Below are 18,901 nucleotides of genomic sequence, written 5' to 3'. Positions count from 1 at the left end.
TGCCAGTACCATACTGTCTTGATCATTACAGCTTTGTAATATAACTTGAAGTATATAACTTGTGATATAACTTGAACTGTGATGCCTCAGCTTTGCTTTGCTTTTTCAAAGTTGCTTTGGCTATTCAGGGTCTTTTGTGGTCCCATACAAATTTGCACTAACTCTGTGAAAAATGCTGTTGGTATTTTGATAGGGATTGCATTAAATGTGTAGATTGCTTTAGGTAGTATAGACATTTTAACAATGTTCTTTCAATCCATGAACATGGAATGTCTTTCCATTTCTTTGTGTCATCTTCAATTTCTTTGAATGATATTTTACAGTTTTCAGAGTACAGATCTTTTCACCTCCTTGGTTGGGTTTATTCCTAGGTATCTTATGGTTTTTGGTGCTGTTGTAAATGGGATTGATTCCTTAATTTCCCCTTCTGCTGCTTCATTATAAGGAGGCATTTCTAGGCTGTGTATCATAGGCTGGCTGCTGGCTGAAGCTGCTATAACCACCTTTCTTTCCAGCACATCCACCATCCCAACTAAAACCCTTCAGCATTTAGCATCATGTTTCTCTGCCAGAAGTGCAAGAGAAGATGCTATATGCCTTAGAGTGATATTTTCTAAAAATGTTTGTACCAATGAGTTCCCTGTGTGGAAAAGAATCTTTTAAAAGAGGATTTATTAGGTTTTAGTCTGCTTGCGAAAGTAATGGAAGCTCAACTTTAGAAAAGCCCCAGAAGCATAAGGAAAATAAAAATCATACGCTATTCCACCTCCCGGAGACAATTAATGTTAACATTTTAAGGTATTTCCTTTCAGCTTGAGAGACGAGAAACAGAGTTACCACAACTGGGATCATGTTAAATTATATATGCATTTTTTGTATCTTGTTTTTTTTTATTTAGCACTACAGAATTCATTTAATATTCAACAAATATGAAATTGCTAAAATTGCTGACGGGGTTTCTGTTATCTGCACCTGAACTCTGAATGATCCAGCCTCCTTCTATACTTTATCCTCCAAGAGGACTAAACAAACTCTTTGCGCTGCCTCACACACCATACTGTCTCATACTTTTCAAGCTCTGTTCACGGTGTTATTTCCACCTGGGAGGCGTTTCCCTCCCTATTTGCCCAGGTTACTTTAGTGAGATGGGAAACTGCACACAATTAAGGAACTGTCAAAGTCCTGTCAAAGAACTAAGGCATGTAAATGTGTCCTTGGGTTTGTAAAGCCAAAAGTTCCTCTGCAACATTTCTCCTAAATCTTTCTCCTATGCCTGATTTACAAAATGTATCACCTCAATCATCAATTCATTACACATCCACAAAATTCTGGCTGATTTCTAGCTAAGTACCATTCATTACTATCTCTTCTTTTTAAAAATTGTTTTTAAATTCCATTTCTATTTCTCCATCTCAAATTCCTACCAGCAAAGCAAAAATAAAAGTCTGATAAATACCCACTCCCCCTTCCCCAGGAATCCATTTTCTATGGTATTCATGGAAAGCTTCTATAGCACAAGAAAAATAGAAGTGATTAGAGGCTTTTCGGAAAATACAAAATAAATTCTTTCATTCAATTCCCTGTGACCATGAGCCTGAAGATTTTATTCCTGTGAGGAGCTAGATGTCTCAAGATCATGACATGGTCTCTGTTGTATGCGGAATTAAAATTGATTTTTCACTAAGTAGTAGAACATTAGTGCTACAAGGAATTTTAGCAACCATCTCCCTCCCTCTATGGATGAAGACACAGAGACCGAGAAGAGAGAAATAGCATACCTATAAAGGTCTGACATATTTATGGCAGAGTTGTGTCCCATAATGAGAATTAAAATATCATTTTCACTATTTTTCAATGCCTTTCTTTTCCAACATTTCCAATACTGATTAACGGTCTGCAAGAGTCAGTTGTTAAATTGTTCATTTTGGAGCAACTGAGAAATGGAGAATTTTACACAATGCAAGTGAAAGTAAAGAACAGAATATTCAAAACAGGAAGCCAGATTAATCTTTTCAAATAATCACTCATTCTATACCAGGCTGGGAGGGAGCAGAACCTTGGAGAATTAGTACATGATACAATTTAATTCAATTGTTTCTTATATTTCTGCCGAGCCTAAATAGTCAGACTTTGTGGTGACTGCTTAGATTCAAAGCTATCCTTCGTATGCACTAAAGCATGAGTCTATGACTTCTCTCATTTCAAGTGTATTTTGGGCTTTCCACAAGGGTTTCCAAATATGTATTATTTCTCAACTGAGCTAACATAGCCATCAGTATGTGAGGCCTCTTGCTTAACCAAGTATAAAGTAAATCTCTTTCAAGCAGACCTGTTTTATTACTATTCCCATTGCCTTATTTTGGAGCTTCCTAACTACCTAGATATCAAGACAAGGTCTATAATAATTTGTGAACCTCCACAAATTAAGAAACTGGAAAATAACTAGGGAAAATATTGGCACTGTCCCAGATGCTCACGTGCAATCTCATACATATTGGTCCCTTAGAGGGTCAAGCCTGAATTGCCATCCCAGTGCTGTTGGGTAGGTCACCATCAGACTCCAATTCAGATAGCAGTTTTTACAGATCTAACTACTGTTGCTCAACTGGGTGTCCATGGAAACTAAAAAATTGGTTTGTTGCCTAGAGAAGTGGAAAGAAAACCAAGTCATTTGGTTTCTATGTGGTTTCTATGAAGCTAAGGAAATTTTTTGGCAAATGATAAAAATAAGGATGGCTAAAGCTACTTGATTCCCTTGGTCAATTCTTGATCTTATCAAGAAATATTCCCTATATTTATTACTCAAAAATAAGAAAATATTCTAAATGAAGGCGTACCAGATTCTCAGGTTATTTCATTCTTGGCTGGATTAGAAACAATTCCTTAAAAGAGTGACCAATATATGCAACGAAATCTAATAGGTTAAAAAGTCCTTGGATTCATTACATATGGAAAATGTTTCTCATCCACAAATTCAACATAGTTCCAAGTATGAAAGAAAAAGCTAGTATTTAATAAGGGCGGAGGAGGCTGAAACACCTATTCATTAATCCTATGGAAATATTTGTCACTCATATGTGGTTTAGGGAATTGGGTAAAAATAGCAACTTCTTAAGAATTTTTTCATCTGGGCATAGACTTTTATCTGAGCAAGAAAATATGACATAATAGTAGACAGGGGACTTGTACAATGAAATCCCTGATAAACAGGGATGCAGAGGTGACAACTTGGCACATGTTGGCATGATTTGACATCATCTGTTGGCTTGCCATCAGATCGAAAACAACTCCTGGCAGATACCCTGTCTCAATGAATACACAAAATCAGCCAGGCCAAGAAAGGTGGTATACATGTGTTATAACCAAGAGTTGGCCTGACCTTGGGTTTTCAGAACTTAGGATAATTAATGCTGCTTTTTAGCTTGTCGTAGAATACTTAGAAGAAATACCTATAAAAATTCAAATTCAGATAGGAAAAATAGAAATTGGTTTTATCCATGAGTCATAAGCTAAAATGTCTACAGGGCCAAGTAAGGAATGAAAATCAATATATGGAACTGACTAGAAGCAAAACAATAGCGCTAGTGTGATAATAAACATCATTGACACACAGACTCAGGGTCAGAGAATAGCAAGAAGTAATGATGACAACTGTAGCCAAGTATGGAACACATTTATTCTCAAAAGGGAGCAGTCACTGTTCCAGTGTAGATACTTGATGCCATGTCTTCACCTATTGCAAAAGAGGCTAAGTTTTGCTTGTCTGCATCTTGCTGGAGTCCCTACAATGATCTATTAATTTAAGAAAAGAATAGTAAAAGCATGGGGATACAACCAACTATAACAAATTCATAAATCATTAGAATTGCTGTGTGATTTTGTACAAATCACAAATTTGTATAAAAAATGTATTTTTGTATAAACTTAACACACTGCTAAAAGTACATATGTACATGTGTGTGTGTCTCACACACACACACACACACACACACACACACACAACACACACACACAGGTACATGGCCTAGAGATAAAGGAAAGCTGACTTGCTTAAAATAACAAAAACTGAAACATGGGCTCTGAGTCCAATGTGGAGAAGGAAGGTGTTCTCCGGCTCACTTTCTTCCTTTGGGCTCCTGGGCCATCTCCTATGTGTGTTTTGGGTTTAAGTCATCAAGAGGTTACAGTAAAGGAGCACCTGGGGTGATTGCTTACTTCTCCTCTGCCTATAGAAGAGTTATTCATTATAAGTCATCCCATGTCACTAATGTTAATTTCCAATCAAAGATCTGCTCAGTACCTTTGAAACAAAGTCCCATTTTTTTTTTTTTTTTTGGTTCAGGTGTCAATGAGCTTCCCGTATGTAGTCCACTGCACACACACCCTCAGTTTTCACCTGACCCTCCTCTTTACAATTCCCATAGCCTACTGCCACATTGCTCTCTTCTACCTTAGTGTAATACTTTTACTCTGTTCTCCATCAAACACCTAAGATCCACTTAAAATCTTACCATATGTAAGACCAATGCAAGGTGATGTCTCTCTCCTCTAAGTTTTACATGGAATCTCGGGCGCCTGGGTGGCTCAGTTAAGTGTCTGACTTCGGCTCAGGTCATGATCTTGCGGTTTGTGGGTTTGGGTCCCGCATTGGGCTCTGTGCTGACACCTCGGAGCCTGGAACCTGCTTCAGATTCTGTGTCTCCCTCGCTCTGCCTTCCCATGCTCATGCTCTGTCTGTCTCTCAATAATAAATAAACATTAAAATAAATACATAAATAAATACATTTTACATGGAATCATAATAACAATGATGGTGGTCCCAGCTGGAATCTGTGCTAAATGCTCTACCTGCCTTATCTTATTTACTCTTAGCTCCTGATTCTCTATGAAACAAATACTATTATTCATCTTCATTTTACAGGTGAATAATAAGTGAGGATTCTGGGACCCGGAGATATATAGACCAGAGATCTTTTTACTGATAGAAAAATAACAAGGAGGGATCTCATTGGACAACTTGGATTATTTGCTCATCCCTGAACCAATTATTGTGGCCAGGCCTTGAGACACATATTGATGCTATAGGAGTAGGATGAACCAAACTCCAAATCATACTGACTGACGTCAGAGGGGAGAGAAGGTTCCCAAAGGAAATCTGGGGTCACCTAATGTGAGAAAGAATGCTGGGAAGGCAAAAACAAATGATCCACTGTCCTTACTTACCTGGAGAACTGTTAGCTCTCTCTAGCTTCTGCTGCAAGATTACCCCACCCCCCAGCTTTCCTTCCTTAAGTAAAATGAAGACTTCTTGTCAAGATGATGCAGGGAGTCCATTCTTTCACACAGCCCCTCTGCTCCAACCACTTGAACGATAAAATCGAAAAGGATTTAAAACACAAAGCTCTGAGCAGTGCTGGAGTTAATGGACACATGACAGTTTTAGTATGTAAAGTTAAAGAGCAAGTTGGGCCCTCTCCCCACTTGCATTCTCAATCCTCTATATTATCAGTCCCTCTGACCATATGATCTGTGACCTGTGACAGAAAACTGGGAAAAACTATTAGTGACCAATGACTAGGACTATGCTCTTAACAAGGTGAAAGTCTACAGACCATATACAGCTTCTTGATGAAGTCTCCTGCTGGCTCACTAACTGGATCTGTCATATCTCCAGCATCATCTTTTAGGGCAAGTCCTCCAAATGCCATTATAAATTCTGGTTCTTGATAGAGGTACATGGTGAACAAAATGAAGCCACCACCAAATGTTGAACAGGGAGATGTGAGCACAGTATAGGAAAGGTCTTAATCACATACCTCCAACTGAAAATGAGCCTACACACTGAAATTACAAAATATCTGAGGAAATATAATATTAAGAAACACAAAATAATTAGAACATTAATTTACCCCAGATGAAAATAATTTATGAAATAGTCTGATGCAGACTTTAAATAAATTTATACTGTTCAGCTAAAAGAAAGGGGGAATTATTTTCACTTTAAAAAGAGCAAGAAATGGTGAAACAAAAATAGACAAACAAAATTAGTACTGAACACAGTTTAAGAACTTCAGTGAGATCCCTCTTTATCCCAACTAGAATGACAAAAATTTTAAAAGTCAGATAATAACAAGTATTGCCAATGACATGGAGAAAGTGGAGCCCTCATATACTGCTGGTGGTAATATAAAGTGGTGCAACTCTTCAGAAAATAGTATGCACTTCCTCAAACAATAGAACATAGAGTTATCATTTGACCCAGTAATTGTACTCCTAGATATATACCCAAGAGAAGTGAAAACATATGTCCACACAGAAATTGTACATGAATGTTTATAGCAACATTATTCATAGTAGCTACAAAGTGGAAACACCCCAAATGTTCAAGAGTTGATGCATGGATAATTAAAATGTGGAACATACATCCATACAATGGAATATTATTTGACCATAAAAGGGAATGAAGTATTCATGCATGCCACAACATGGGTACATTTGAAAACATTATACTACATGAAAAAACCTAGTCACAAAAGACCACATATTATATGATTCTGTTCTATGAAAGTCTAGAATAGAAAAGAGAGACAGAAAGTAAATTAGTGTTTGCTTAGGGTAAGCGGAGGAGGGAAGGAGAAGATAAAGGAATAGAGAGATAATAACTAAGGAGTACAAGGTTCCTTTTTGAGGTGATAAACATGTTCTAAAATTGTGGTGATGGTTGCATATGTCTGTGAATATATTATACATTGAATTTTACATTTTAAATTCATAACTTTTATGATATATGAATTATATCCTAAAGCTGTTTAAAAATGTTTCTAAAAGGTCAACCCCTCTAAAGTGTTTTAGAAACTTTTAATTTGGAATTTCCACTTCATTGAAAAAAATGCTTAAGTGTAATATAAACATTTGTTGGGATTATCTGGATGACCAGCCTATCGCCACCACCAAGTAACATTAGTGCCCATACTCTAGTTTACAATCTCATTCTCACCACATGAAAAGCCAAAAGGCCTCAAGGCAGATAGCACAAATTAGAGGTTCAGAGTCATTTAAGTACAGAAAAGTGGTGGGAAAACCCAGCCATCACACAATGTATGGTAATAAAGGGAAACCAGACTCTAAGAACCCACCCACAGCAGCCAGGACCACATTTACCATCTTGTATGGTATTAGCAGTGGAAGTAATAGCAAACCTACTGCGAAGGATTTGTTATAAAACAACTCTAGTAGAGTTTTCAATATTGTTTTGGGGTGCATTCAAATGATTGGGTCAATCTTAAAAACAAGATCATTAAGAGGAAAATTAATGATACCGGTAATGATAATGATTCAAACTTTGGTCACAGTGCTCAAAATCAAAAGAATCAAGTTAGGGGTGCCTGGGTGGCTCAGTCACTTAAGCATCTGACTCTTGGTTTCAGCTTAGGTCATGGTCTCATGGTTCATGAATTCGAACCCTGAGTCAGGCTCTGCACTGACAGCACAGAGCCTGCTTGGGATTCTCTGTCTCCCTCCCTCTTAGCCTCTCCCCTCTTCAAAAATAAAGAAATAAACACTTTTTTAAATTAAAAAAAAATAATAGTTGACCTCAGCATTAGAAGTCCCTGTAAATTATTTTCCTCTAAAAAAGTTCTGTGCATTTCAGAGTGCACTTGTTGTAAGGATTTGATGAGGCAGTTTATAAAGTGCTCAGGCGAGAAATGCAGATTTTAGACTCAGGCCAATAACTCATGACCAAAATGCTCATAGTCTGAAACCATGACAAAGCTATAGACTTCAGAAAAAGCAGAATATAGTCTCAATTAACTAGACTGTTGGAGGCTGATGTTTTGAATAACCAGACATTTATTTTTCAGTTTCAAGCCTCCTTGACAATATCTGTTAAGGTGTTATTGGGATACTTTTCTCATTATAGAAGATAATTTCACCTTTATTTTTTGACCTAGAAACTGCCAGTGCCTCAGTTTTATCTTTCAATAATAAATTCATACTTATAGATCCATAATTAAAGAAAACAAGAAAGAAATTAGTCTTTGAAAAAATACAGGGTATAAGGGTTTTTTATGCAACTTCCTTTTTTTTTAACCAGTGGAGTGTATAACATGAGATTTCTCACGTTGGAGTCCAGTTAATTGCAGTTTTATTGTGCATATATGGCCACTTTGATGTAGGATTGATAGGCCTAACTGCAGTGGAGGGGAGGGAGGGAAAGGAGGTGAGTCATTTGTCCCTATGTGCAAAGCAGTGGGGAAAGTTTATATTCCATTTTATACCCTTAAAATTGAATGGCTGCTATGGAGGAACCTGGGGGAGGGATAAAGAGAGACATAAAGAAATGAGTGAGATACTGTCACCAACTTCTTAGAAGTTTATGGCCAAAAGAGAAATCGAAACTTTGTAATCCTGTTGCTTCAGTGGACCTGAACATACAGTCACAGTGATTAACCCTGAGGCTGAGAGATTCCGGATTCCAACATCATCCACAGTGGTGGTGACAGCTCTGTCTACTAGAAAGTAACCCTGTCAACCCATCTAATTAATGGACTGATGTCAAGACAGGGCCAGTTCCTGAGGGAATGCCACAGGCTCTGCGCAGAGCCCTGTCCTGCTACCACTTTTTTGAAAACTGAAAATAAAAAGATATTTTGCAAATTTACCAGATTTGCAGTTAAAACAAAACAGAAAGGACAGCAAACACAGGATGAGACTCAGGAGCCAAACAGCTGAAACATTTGGCTGAATTTAACAAGATGATTACAAAGGGGAAAATCTAAGTTCCTGCACTCTGACCCATTAAAAAAAAACAAAAAACAAAAACCACTGTGCACAAATACAGGATGGGAGAGGCATGGAACAGTGGGGTGTGTGTGTGTGTGTGTGTGCGCGCGTGTTAAAGAGTCAGACAAACTGGCTTGAACTGACAACCATACAAAGAAGACATACAAATGATTAATAAATAAACAAAAATGTTTATCCTCATTATTAATCAAAGAAATTAAAATTAAAACAGTAATCCCTCAATCTACCAAATGAGTAAAGATGACAAAGAAAGAATGATAGTCCTCACTGCTGAAAAAAATTTGAAAAAGTAGACATTCTCATATACTTCATGTCAGAGTATGACCTGATAAGTCCTTCTGCAACAATTTGGCAATATATATCTAAAATCATAATACTGTGCAAACCTTTTATCCTAATAATTACAGTTCCAGGAATTTTCTTAAATAATTAAGGATACACTGGTGATTAGCTACTAGAATATTAATCACAGTATTTTTTTAATGTTTATTTTTGAAGGAAAGAGAGACAGTGAGTGGGGAGAGGTACAGAGAGAGAGGGAGACAGAGTCTGAAGCAGGCTGCAGGCTCCAGGCTCTGAGCTAGGCCCGAACCCAGGAGCCGTGAGATCATGACCTGAGCCAAAGTCAGAGATTTAACTGACTGAGCCACCCAGGAACTCCTAATCATAGTATTTATTTTTTCCAGCTTTATTGACATATTATTGACATATAACATGTAAGTTTAATATATGCAACACACACACATATATAGATACACATATGTGTTATATACATTGTGAAATGATTACCTCAATAAGATTAGTTAACACATCCTCACCTCATATTTTTTTAGTGATAACATTTAAGATTCACTCTCTTAACAACTTTCAAGTATATAATAGAGTATCGTTAACTACAGTCACCATGATGTACATAAGATCCCCAGAACATATTCATCTTAAAACTGGAAGTTGGGGAGTTCCTGGGTGGCTCAGTCAGCTAAGTGCCTGACTCTTGATTAAGGCTCAGGTCATGATCTCACATGTTGAGATCCAGCCCCACCTCTGGCTCCATACTGGGTGTAAAACCTGCTTAAGATTCTGTCTCTCTCCCTCTCTCTGTCTCTCTCTCTGCCCCTTCCCCACTCATGCTCATTCTCTCTCTCTCTCTCTCTCTCTCTCTCTCTCTCTCTCTCAAATAAATAAATAAATAAACAAATAAATAGATGCAATTAAAAATAAATTAAAAACTGGAAGTTTGTATCCCTTGACCAACATTTTCCCATTTCTCCCAACCCCTAGCCCTTGGCAACCACCATTCTACTCTATATTTCTATAAGTTTGGCCTTTTTAGATTCCACATAATCTAAATACATACATACTGTATGTAAACATACAGTATTTGTCTTTCTCTGACTTACTTTTAGCATAATGTCTTCAACATCTATCCATGTTGTCACAAAAGGCAGGATTTCCTTCTTTTTATGGCTGAATAATATTCATATGTATATGTATATGTATATGTATATGTATATGTATATGTATATGTATATGTATATGTATATACACCACATTTTCTTTATCCATTCACTTATTGGTGGTCACAGGTTGTTTCCATATCTTTGCTATTGTGAATAACACTGCAGTGAACATGAGCATACATATTCCTCTTCAAGATCCTGTTTTCATGTCCTTGTATATATACCAGAAGGGAGACTGTATATACACTGGATCATATGGTATATGTATTTTTAATTTTTGAGGCATCTCCATACTGTTTTCCATAGTAGCTGTACCAATTTACATTCCACCAACAGTGCACAAGTGTTTCATTTTCTCCACATCCTCACCAACACTTAGCTCATCTTTTTAATAATATATATCCTAACAGATATGAGGTGATATTTCATTGTGGTATTGATTTGCATCTCTCTGATGGTTAGTGATGTCGAGCCTGTACCTGTTGGCCATTGGATATCTTCTTTGGAAAATATTTATTCATATCCTCTGCCTATCTTTAATAGGGTTATTTGAGTTCTTCTGTTATTGAATTGCCTGAGTTCCTTACGTATTTTAGATGTTAATGCTTTATCAGATAGATGGCTTGCAAATATGTTCTCTCATTCCATAGGTTGCCTTGTCATTTTATTGATTGTTTCTTTTGCTGTGCAGAAGCTTTTTAGTTTGATATAGTACCACTTTTTTTTTTAATTTTTGCTTTTGTTGAACATTTGGTGTCATTTTCAAAAATTTATAGCAAAGATCAATGTCAAGGAGGTTTTCCCCTATGTTTTCCTCTAGGAATTTTACAGTTTCAGGTCTTATATTTAAGTCTTTAATCCATGTCCAGTTAATTTTTGTAAGTATGTAATATAGAGGTCCAATTCCATTCTTTTGCTTGGGAATATCCAGCTTCCTAGCATCATTTATTGAAGAGACTATCACAACGTTGTTAATAGTGGCAACACATAGCAGACACATATACACTTGTACACACATAAATATCCCGAGTTAGGAATGAATATACACATTGTGGTTTTTTACATATGCAGCAATTTCAAACGGATTTGTAGAAATAAGTATATTGAAATTGGTGAAATGCAAATAAGATCTATAATCTAGTTAGTGGTATACTAATATCGATTTTCTGATTTGAATAATGTATTATTGTTAGGTAAGATGTTACCATTGGGAGAAGCTAACTAAAGGGTATACAGGACCTCTCTATAATATTTTTACAACTTCTTGTGAGTCTATAATAATTCCAAAATAAAAAATAGAAAAAAAACTTTTTAAAAAAGAAACCTGGAGCACCTGGGTGACACAGTCAGTTGAGCATCCGACTCTTGGTTTCGGCTTAGGTCATGATCTTACAGTTCATGAGTTCGAACCCCACATTGAGCTGTGGGCTGCTGGCATGGAGACTGCTTGGGATTCTGTCTCTCCTTTTCTCTGTCCCTCCCCTGCTTGTGCTCTCTCTCTGTCTCTCTCTCAAAAATAATAAATAAACTTAAAAAAATTTAAAAATAATAAAAAATAAAAAAGAAAGCTGTTCACAATGTATCTTTGAAAAAAAGCAATAAATCAGAAAGTTTAATTCTTTTTTTGTAAAATATACATGAAATTCATATAATTATGATGATAATAGAGTACCATTTTCTGAAGTCATGTTTTGTGGTTTACAAACAGTATCTCATTTAAATCTCACAACTAATAAGGTAAATGTTATTATTTCACTTTCCCAGTGAGGAATGCTGTTAGGAGAGATTACACAATTTTTCAAATGTTAAACAGCTAGCCAGTATTTCAGAATCCAGTGACTATCTTCCAAAAAACTTACTACATGATTTTTTTTACAGTCTAGAAAGGTACATACCAAAATTTTTACCATAGTTGTCTCTACAGTGAATATTGGAAGCATTATTTTTCTTTTTTCTTATCAGATGTGTGTCATTTGTGTAACTAAAAATAATATTTATTTTAAGAGAATTTAGTATTTTAGTTTAAAGCAAGGTCAGTCTGAGTCCGTAGGCTGAAACAAGTGTCAAAAAACCTAAGTTTGGCTACGTTAACAGAAAAATAGTATGTAAAATAAGGAGGCCATTGTAGTATTCAACAATGCAGAGATAAGATGTGATCTGGCATGTAGAACCTCATTTTGATAAGGACATTGACATAGAGACTGAAAGTTATTTACAGAAGAGCAATCAGAATGGTGAAAGAATCCAAAATCACATCATAATACAGATGGTGGTGACAATTGAGGACATCTAGTTTAGAAAGAAACAGACTCAGAGACAACATTATAGCTGTCTTAAAATTTTGAAAGGGTCCACACTTATAATAATAATTGTAAACAGCTACCATTTATTGAGTGTTCACCATATACTGAGTACATACAATCCTCACCACAAACCTATAGGGTATCTAGGAAGGTATTAATATTATCCTCTTTTTACAGATGAGGAAACTGAAGCTCAGAGAGTTTGGATAATCTGCCCAAAGTCACACATGCATCAGTGATAAAGCCAACATTCAAGCCTGGAACCTTTCTGAGCTGTTAACCATCTCATAGGGCTATCTCACATCCCAACAAAGGAAAAGGGACTGGGCTTGTTGTGTGACTTCTCATGAGTATAATTAGGAACACAGAAGAGAGATTCAGGGACACAAATATCAGCTCAACACTGGAAAGATTCATCTCAGAAAAACCAAAGCTGTCCAACTGTGGGATGGATTGCCTTGGAAGATAATGAATGCCCCTCTATACATTTAATGTAGGTTCAGTGACATTCAACAGTGATGTCAGAAGGATCTCAAACTTCAGTGTGTATCAGAATCACCTGGGAGAGCTTTATCAAACACAGATTGCCATGCTCCACCTCCAGAGATACTGATTTAGGTGTCCTGAGATGGTTAGATGCGTGAATTTACAGTTCTATCAGGCTCCCAGTCAATGCCAGTGCTGTTTGTCCATGATCACATACTGAGATCCCTTCAAACCCTAAATGTCTATTACTTTTTAAAAATCATACTCTATGGACTGGACAAATTTTGTGTCCTTCACAACCTCTCTCACAGAATGGCAGCCATAATGCCCCTAAAGCATACAACAAGGTTTGTTTCTTTGTTTTTTCCTATTCAAGTTACCAGTCAGTAGAATGTCCTACATCTTTGAAAATAGACTTTCATAGCTATTGTTTTTTATTAATTCCCAGAGTTTGCTAATATACTAGAGACCGGTCTTTTGGGGTTTTGTTGTTGTTGTTGTTGTTGTTGTTGTTTAGAAACTCACCTATATTTCTGATGGAGAGAGGATGAATACAAGCAAACTTCATTAAATTGTGAGATAAGAGTCTGATAAATCTTAGCATGTTCAGACTATCCAAGAGGAAATGTACTTTCCTAATATGATTCACTCTTCAGCTGTCTAGCTCAATTTGGAATGGGAAGTGGAAATGCTATTGCTTGCCAAGAAATAAGGACGATGGCCATATGTTATAAACTATGCTTTGTTATTTTCAATATTGGCAAACTTAGCATATAGTAGTGTTAATTTTTCAGAACTTCTGAACTCTGTTCATGTTTACCTTAAGGGCAGCTTTTTTCCCCCCACTTTCTGATGAAGTTAAAATCGCCAAGTGTTTTTAAAGTAGGCCAAAACACTCCAAAATCAAATATTAAGAAAAAAGAATAGCTTTCTGTGGACTGCCCCACTGGCCCTCTGCTTTCTGGAAGGCAGCTGATACAAGGCCCACAGCTGCTTGACACCTAGCATTGTCCCCAGCCAACCTGAACAGCCAGCATCTCCATATAAGAAGCACAAGTGGCTTTGAAGGTGATAAGATAGAGTTTCACTGCTGTATTTTATGACATAATTCAGTCGGTGTTTCTTTACAGAGTGCCACTGGCTGCCTAACTTTAAACAGTCATAAACATTGGATTGTAGAGTAATTTAATTTAATGATTTATTTGATCTTCAAATCACAAGAGGCTGTTCTCAAAACACTTTGTTGCCATGCTGATCCTCTCTTAACCTACAGGATTAATAATTGATGTTGAAATACAGTTGGAAAAAAAATTGACAATGAACTTCTTTCTAAAGGAAACAACACCTGGATGAAATAGAAGATTTATACAATGACTCCCCTAGATAACAAATACCTCTATGTGAACAAACTTTTAAAATCACAGGCATTTTGGATTGAAATCTTTCTACAGTGTCTTACCTGCTTTCTTACCATCTTAAACAAAGTAATAGAACATACTTAAACATCCTCTGGTAAATCAACATAATCCTTATAAACAAGTATAATTCTGTAGTATAACCAAATAGTATTCTCAGAGGGCACGGTCAAGATTTGACCAACATTTTGCCTCTAAAATGCCTTCAGAAACGTATACCATGTTAGTCTTTTATTGAATTTTTATAGTATTACACTTTGCTTTTCACTTAAATGTACTGACCACAATTAATTTTTCCTTGCCTTTAAATTTGCTGTTAAATTTGCTGTGCACTAGAAATTGAGGTTACTAAATTTACTGGAAGTGTGTACAAATGGGTAAGGGGAGTCTTTGTGAGAATTGTCTGTGGCAGCTACTGTGTATAGAACTTGTGCCATAAATTTTCGCCTCTTAAGGAGTTTATTTTTAATTATTCCTGCTTCTTTTCTATTATCCTATAAATCAGGTTGCCAGATATGTGACCTGCTAGTTAAGAGAAGTCTAACTGTGGTCAAGTGATGATAATGGCTGATATTTGTTCTATCACCATGCTACTCCAGTGAGGCCAACTCTTTGTATTCAAATCCACATCTTAGAATGCAGTACCCACAATGGCAAGTGGAATTGAAATTACTTTTCTTTGTAAAACCTCCCATTCCCCTGTCCCTTTATCCTTTAGACCCGAGAAATGAAACCAAAGTAAGAGAAAAAGACATGACTTCAAGCAGGCATTTTGTAACTCAGCCCTTAATTCCTCCTGAACCGAAGAAAGTCCCTGAATTGTAGTTTTTCATCTTTCCTAACCTCATAGATTAAGGAAGGAATGGGAATAGGAAAACAAGGAAAAGCATACCATTTTATTTTACCTCCTAAAATCGTGATTCTTTGAGATTCTTTTCAAGTACATATTCTGTGTGCTACTGTGAGAAATGGCTTTCATCAAGTTAGAAAAAAAAAGTTCTAAATCTGGCCTTCAAAGGCCTTTACCATATGTCTCAACCTACCTTTCTAAGCCCATCTTCCACTGCTCTACTTCCACTAGACCAAAATCCTCCATAGAGCCCACATATCTTTTGCTTCTCTGCTTTTGGAGCACTTATCAGGTGCTAATATGTGCTCCTCAAAGGGGCAAAAAACAGGGTGGGTGTTACATGGTCAAATAAATTTGGGAAATGTTGGATTAACCACTATAAAGACAGGTTTCTTTACTAAGTACTTCTCAGAATCTTTTAAAATCCTAATGTTCATTTAAATCTCCAAAAAGGCATTATGGTATAGAAAAAGAGTAACTACTCATCTCAGTTTGCCTGGGACAGTCTCAGTGGACACCTGTTGTTCTGGCGTAATTAACAGTATCTCTTCAGCTTTTAAAGTGCTTCATGTTGTACAACATGGTTTTCCTACATATATTGCTTGCTAAATTAATCTGACCACCATAGCCATTTCTCATTGTATATCTAAGTATCCTGTATAACAGTTTGGAAAATATAACTTTTGCTAGCCATCAACATCAACCTAAATCTCAAATCCTATCCCAAATAATTGACTCTGTGGTGAAGTTTCCCCTATTATTGGTCCTCCACAACTGGAATCACTTTCTCCCTCTGCTGAAGGTCATAATACCTCCTCTGTATCTTTCCCTTGTGACATTTAGCATGTTCTGCCCTATTTTATTTTGGGGGTTCAAGCCTTCCCTCCTCTACTGTACCATTCACAGTAAAATCCGGGTAGTGTTTCACTTAGTATTCCCCTACAATGCCAAACTCAAAAAATATCTTTGAATGATTAAACTTAGTTGTACCTGAACAACTCTTTTTCTCATTACACAGAAGCAGACCTTCAACGCAGGCCAGGTGACCCCACCACTGCCCTCTCCTACTTTCTTGGAGACCTCTGCTGATTATCACCACATCCATTTCTGTCTCTGACAATCTCTTAAACATACTCCAGATTCTCCCATCTTAAAAAAAGCCTGTTCTCAGGGTGCCTGGGTGGCTCAGTTGGTTAAGCATCCGACTCTTAATTTTGGTTCAATTCATGATCTCATGGTTCATGAGTTCGAGCTCCATGTTAGGCTCTACAGTGGCAGAATGGAGCCTGCCTGGGATTCTCGCTCTCCCTCTCTCTCTGCCCCCCATTCCCCCATAAATAAATGAAAAAAAAGAAAGCCTTTTCTCAACTTTCTTTCTCCCATCTTTCAGAGTCCACATTCTCAAAAGACTTGAGCAAATGGCTGTCTCTACCTGTTCACTTCCATTCACTGGCCAGCCCACTGTCATCTAGCCCCCATGTCCACCCCTTCACCCAAACTGCTCACATCAGAGTCACCAATCACTTTTTTCTTTTTTTCCTGAATCCAATTGGTACTTCTCATTTAGGTTTGAAAAGCTCAGTATTCTAAAACAAGTTGGCCTCTGTGATCTATACTCTTTAAAAGTTTCCAAAGTTTCTCAAAAAGTTAAACATAGAATTATCATATGATCCAGCAAGTCCACTTCTAAGTATACGCCCAAAGGAATTGAAAACAAGGGCTCAAATAGATACGGTCATGGTAGCAGTCACAATAGCCAAAAGGTAGAAACAACACAAAGAGGGGTACCTGGGTGGCTCAGTTGGTTAAGTGTCCGACTTCGGCTCAGGTCATGATGTCGTGGTTCATGAGTTTGAGCCCCATATCGGGCTTTGTGCTGACAGCTCAGAGCCTAGAGCTATTTTGGATTCTGTGTCCCCCTCTCTCTCTGTCTCTCCCCTGCTCATACTGTCTCTCTCTCTGTCTCTCTCAAATGAAAGTCTAATACATGCAACAACATGGGGTGAACCTTGAGGACATTATGCAGAGCATAAGCCAAACGCAAGAGGACAAATATTGTATGATTCCACTTATATGATGTACCTAGAAACAGCAAAGTCATAGAGACAGAAAATAGAATAGAGGTTACCAGGGGCCAGGAGAAGGAGTTATTGTTAAATGGATATAGAGTTTCTTTTTGGGATAATGACAGTTCTGGGAATGAATAGTGGTTAATGGTTGCACAACATTGTGAAGTATTTAATGCCTTTGAATTGGACACTTTAAGACACTGGTTAGAATGATAAATTTTATATTGTGTATATTTCATCACAGTATGGGGGGAAAAAAGAAAGAAAAGAAAGTGCCCAAAGTATTGAAGTCCCTGAAATTAAAAACTTTTGCAGTACATAGAACTGCAAAATCAGTTTCATAGCACCCTTCTGTTCAACTCTAATGTCATTCTGGGGGAAAACCTGCTGTGGGGAATTCCCAACCCCGGTAGGCGTCCTGAGTAGGTATTTTGGAAAGAGCTTTCCACTTAACCTTATCTCTGGCCTTTCTGGTTACACAGCCACACCTTATTTTACCAAGACCGATGTTTCTGTAAAGTAAGAAGCTGAAGCCTATTTTCCCAATAACTTAGGTTATATAGTTAAAGAGGTTTTATGTCATTTAAAATTGCTCTTCAGGTGGCATTGCTTGAAAAGTTTTCCTTTCAGGTTTCCTCCTGTCCCCTCCTACTCTTCTGCAACGTCTCCTTCTCTTAGAGGCTGTGATTGTAACAAATAGATGGATAGGCAAGGAGAGAACCAGCCACTTGTAAAATCAAGTAAAAGAAGTACATGCAATGTGAATGGTTGTGGGTAGTTGGGAAAGGGCATAAGAGTCCACTCCTGCATGCACAAATTAAATCTCATTGAGCATGTGCTCGCTTTGGCAGCACATATACTAAATCTCATTGAGCATTAAGTTATCAATGCTCAGGTTTCCTGCTCATGGTATATTCTGTATTTGTGCGGTATTTTCTGTCAATAATGAATGGCCTGCTCCATATGCCCAGATTTGTAACAACAGAAGACCAAATACATGAAGTTGATTTCTCTGGCTTTTCACAGGTAACACATTACTTGTTAGTCTTTGTTGAGGATGTACCCATTGCCTGATATGAAAGTCCTTATTCCTAAACCTTATAATTCTCAACCCACAAGTAAAGCATCTTGGTCCCTCACAAAGTTCGCTGTAAGTCTGTCACTGGAAAAAGCCCCTAGTGTTTCAAAGTGTGAGCTTTAATTTGGTTTGGTAGCACTTGGGAGCTCCTTATAAAATTCTCACTTAAAGGGTAAGTGGGATGTCCAAATCCCCGCCTGGGGTGATTTTTACTGTTGTGAATTCGGTAGATTTGAGGGAGGACAGATAAAAGCACTGAGGCTTTTCAGTATGCCGAGTTGCTAAGGCCTGACTGTGGGCTGTGGTAGTGGAAAAGGAATGATTCCAAAAATATTAAAAACATGAGAAAGGAGGGTACTTGGTATCTGAAACATTCGTTTCTCTGAGCGTCTTATCCTTAGCTTTTCTGAGCTACCTGATAACGTGGGAGAGAGT

At 37.2% G+C, this 18,901-nt stretch overlaps 1 long non-coding RNA gene across 2 annotated transcripts in view; it reads left to right on the top strand.

The window, feature by feature from the left end:
• Positions 1-18,901, top strand: part of LOC132679174 (uncharacterized) — a 162,652-nt gene that overhangs the window by 63,691 nt on the left and 80,060 nt on the right. The window lies entirely within an intron of this gene.

Source organism: Panthera onca, chromosome A2 (genome assembly GCF_046562875.1).
Source record: "Panthera onca isolate mPanOnc1 chromosome A2, mPanOnc1 haplotype 2, whole genome shotgun sequence".
Lineage (NCBI taxonomy): Eukaryota > Metazoa > Chordata > Mammalia > Carnivora > Felidae > Panthera > Panthera onca.
The sequence above is the reverse complement of the archived record's forward strand: the minus strand, read 5'-3'. Positions and strand labels throughout refer to the sequence as shown.